Raw genomic sequence first — 4,713 nt, forward strand, 5'->3', positions numbered from 1 at the left:
CCTTTTTTCTATGTATTCGCAATACATTACGTTTGTCTATGTTAAGGGTGAGTTGCCACTCCCTGCACCAAGTGCCTATCCGCTGCAAATCTTCCTGCATTTCGCAGCAATTTTCTAATGCTGCAACTTCTCTGTATACTACAGCATCATCCGCGAAAAGCCGCATGGAACTTCCGACACTATCTACTAGGTCATTTATATATATTGTGAAAAGCAATGGACCCATAAAACTCCCCTGTGGCACGCCAGAGGTTACTTTAACGTCTGTAGACGTCTCTCCATTGAGAACAACATAATCTGTTCTGTTTGCTAAAAACTCTTCAATCCAGCCACACAGCTGGTCTGATATTCCGTAGGCTCTTACTTTGTTTATCAGGCGACACTGCGGAACTGTATCGAACGCCTTCCAGAAGTCAAGGAAAATGGCATCTACCTGGGAGCCTGTATCTAATATTTTCTGGGTCTCATGAACAAATAAAGCCAGTTGGGTCTCACACGATCGCTGTTCCCGGAATCCATGTTGATTCCTACAGAGTAGTTTCTGGGTTTCCAGAAATGACATGATACGCGAGCAAAAAAACATGTTCTAAAATTCTACAACAGATCGATGTCAGAGATATAGGCCTATAGTTTTGCGCATCTGCTCGACGAGCCTTGTTGAAAACTGGAACTACCTGCCCACTTTTCCAATCATTTGGAACCTTGCGTTCCTCTAGAGACTTGCGGTACACGGCTGTTAGAAGGGGGGCAAGTTCTTTCGCGTACTCTGTGTAGAGTCGAATTGGTATCCCGTCAGGTCCAGTGGACTTTCCTCTGTTGAGTGATTCCAGTTGCTTTTCTATTCCTTGGACACTTATTTCGATGTCAGCCATTTTTTCGTTCGTGCGAGGATTTAGAGAAGGAACTACAGTGCGGTCTTCCTCTGTGAAACAGCTTCGGAAAAAGGTGTTTAGTATTTCAGCTTTACGCGTGTCATCCTCTGTTTCAATGCCATTATCATCCCAGAGTGTCTGGATATGCTGTTTCGAGCCACTTACTGATTTAACGTAGGACCGGAACTTCCTAGGATTTTCTGTCAAGTCGGTACATAGAATTTTACTTTCGAATATCACACGATCCCTCTGTTGACCCAACGACGTCGTCAGTTACGATTACAGCGGGTACGTCATCACTGAGTTTTCACCGTGGATCCATAGAAACGTGACACATTTCGAATGAATCGCATTTCTTGTTACACCAGGTCGATGGTTGCGTCCTTACACGCCGCCATCCAGGCGAATGGCTGCACGAAACATGCACTGAGCCACAGATGCAGGCCAGTGAGGGCAGAATTATGCTGTGGGGTATATTGACTTGGGCTTCCATGGGATCTGTGGTTGTAATCGAAGGCATCATGACAGCAATAAACCACGTAAACATCACTGCGGGCCACCTGTATTGCTTCATGCTTGAAGTCTCCCCCTATGGCGATGACATCCAGCAGGATAATTGTCCGTGTTGCAAGGTCAGAATCGTGCTGTGGTGCTTTGGGCGGCATAACAGCGACCTCACGTTGATGTTTCTATAACCCGACATAATTGTCGTAAAGGAGTGTGCCTATAATACACAAATGGCCATTAAAATTGCTACACCAAGAAGAAATGCAGATGATAAACGGGTATTCATTGAACAAATATATTATACTAGAACTGACATGTGATTACATTTTCATGCAATTTGGGTGCATAGATCCTGAGAAATCAGCACCAAGAACAACCACCTCTGGCCTTAATAACGGCCTTGATAGCCTGGGAATTGAGTCAAACAGAGCTTGGATGGCATGTACAGGTACAGCTGCCCATGCAGCTTCAACACGATACCACAGTTCATCTAGGATAGTGACTGGTGTATTGTGACGAGCCAGTTGCTCGGCCACCATTGACCAGACGTCTTCAGTTGGTGAGAGATCTGGAGAATGTGCTGGCCAGGGCAGCAGTCGAACATTATCTGTATCCAGAAAGGCCCGTACAGGACCTCCAACATGCGGTGCTGCATTATCCTGCTGAAATGTAGAGATTCGCAAGGATCGAATGAAGGGTAGAGCCACGGGTCGTAACACATCTGAAATGTAACGTCCACTGTTCAAAGTGCCGTCAATGCGAACAAGAGGTGACCGAGACGTGTAACCAATGGTACCCCATACCATCACGCCGGGTGATACGCAGGTATGGCGATGACGAATACACGCTTCCAATGTGCGTTCACCGCGATGTCGCCAAACACGGATGCCACCATCATGATGCAGTAAAGAGAACCTGGATTAATCCGAAAAAATGACGTTTTGCCATTCGTGCACCCAGGTTCGTCGTTGAGTACACCATCGCAGGCGCTCCTGTCTGTGACGCTGCGTCAAGGGTAACGGCAGCCATGGTCTCCGAGCTGATAGTCCATGCTGCTGCAAACTTCGTCCAACTGTTCGTGCAGATGGTTGTTGTCTTGCAAACGTCCCCATCTGTTGACTCAGGGATCGACACATGGCTGCACGATCCGTTACAGCCATGCGGATAAGATGCCTGTCATCTCGACTGCTAGTGATACGAGGCCGTTGGTATCCAGCACGGCGTTCCGTATTACCCTCCTGAACCCACCGATTCCATATTCTGCTAACAGTCAATGGGTCTCGACCAACGCGAGCAGCAATGTCGCGATACGATAAACCGCAATCGCAATAGGCTACAATCCGTCCTTTATCAAAGTCGGAAACGTGATGGTACGCATTTCTCCTCCTTACACGAGGCATCACAACAACGTTTCACTAGGCATGCACTGTTTGTGCATGAGAAATCGGTTGGAAACTTTCCTCATGTCAGCATGTTGTAGGTTTCGCCACCGGCGCCAACTTTGTGTGAATGCTCTGAAAAGCTAATCATTTGCAAATCACATCATCTTCTTCCTGTCCGTTAAATTTCGCGTCTGTAGGACGTCATCTTCGTGGTGTAGCAATTTTAATGGCCAGTAGTGTATAAGTTAAATGTTTATTTGACACTACAATAGTGAAGCCATAGTCGCATTACATAAAATTTTTCTTTCAAAAAAGGGGTTACATTACCGGATTCAACGAACTACGTCTTCATTTTCGAATGTAAAAAATCAGTTGAAGAATATAAAACGGGAACTGTGACCATACATCTCACAACCATTACGGTTGTTGTCAGATGTATGGTCACAATTCGCATTATATAGGGTGATTCACGAAGATATGCAAATATTTTAATATGTTATTCTACAAGTAAAACTAAAGATAAAAGTTCATGTAAATATAGGTCCGCAAATGGTTAGTTTCGGAGTTACGGCTAATAAAAGATGTTGCCTGAAATTTAGCAACTTCGCTAATATGATGCAATCGCAAAACTATACGAGGTTAAAGTAAAGCACTATTTCCATTTACTTTGTTGTTATTGCTCTGGTGAATGTAATGAAACACGTCCCAGACGTGTATCAGCAGTAATTTTCCAAAACATCCAGAGAAGCAAAGATTATTATACAAGTAAGTTTGTTTAATTTCCATTAAGAATGTAGAAACGTGTATGTCATTGTTGGCAACCGTTAGTGAGTTGTTTCAGTCGTTTCTTAACATTGAAACTAGTTAGTTTTCTGTAGTGTTCAGTGAAAGAACATAACAACAACAGTGTGTTTAAGTGAAACTACGTAGTAACTGTTGTAGTTTGTAGATTATTTATGAAATAGGGATGCCTTTCAAATTTACGACAGAGTAATACGCCGATATGGTGTTTATTTATGGCAAATGTGATGGTAATGCTACGGCTGCATTTAACGAATATCGCGTACGTTATTCAACTCGGAGGATACCCAACGCACGAACCATTAGCGGAGTATTTCGAATATTACGGGAGACAGGTTCTCTACCTAGCGTTTATAAACAGTACGAGGGCTCGATACGTGAAGACGATGATGATTATTACCATCATTTTTCCAAAATTAAATTATCTACAACTTCTGCTGAAATCTTTGTGCTATTGTCTGGAATTTAAAAAACAAATTGGGCCAAGTAGTTAACAAATTAAAAAAAAATACGAAATTACGTCTTTGCTTCTCTGGATGTTCTGGAAAACTACTGCAGATACACGTCTGGGACAGTATTATTCACCAGATCAATAACAACAAAATAAATGGAAATCGTGCTTTACTTTAGCCTCGTACAGTTTTGCGGTGACCTCATTCGTATTTGCGAAGTTGCTAAATTTCAGGCAAAATCTTTTATTAGCCGTAACTCCGTAACCAAACATTTGCGAACCTATGTTTATGGGTACTGTTTTCTTTAGTTTTACTTGTAGAATTTTAAAATATTTGCTTGTCTTCGTGAATCACCCTGTATCTTCTCCAGCTGATGTTTTACATTTGAAAATGACGACGTTGTTCGCTGAAACCCGTAAAGTAACCCCTTTCTTTAAAGAAAAATTTTATGTTCTGTGACTATGGCCAGATTATTTTAGTGTCAAATAAACATTTAGCTCACACTGATGTCTTGGCCAGCAAATGAACTTGATCTGTACCCACTGGAACAGATATTGGGTGCCAGCTGCCTGCCCGTAATTTGCGGGAATTGCTTGACCTGCTAGTAGGCATCTGGTGCCTACTTCTGAAAACCTGTCAAGAAGTTGTAGACTGTGTTTGAAAAGTAGAACAACACGCTATTAAACAGGTGGTCATAAT

This window comes from Schistocerca nitens, chromosome 2 (assembly GCF_023898315.1).
Source record: "Schistocerca nitens isolate TAMUIC-IGC-003100 chromosome 2, iqSchNite1.1, whole genome shotgun sequence".
In the NCBI taxonomy this organism is placed as follows: Eukaryota; Metazoa; Arthropoda; class Insecta; order Orthoptera; family Acrididae; genus Schistocerca; species Schistocerca nitens.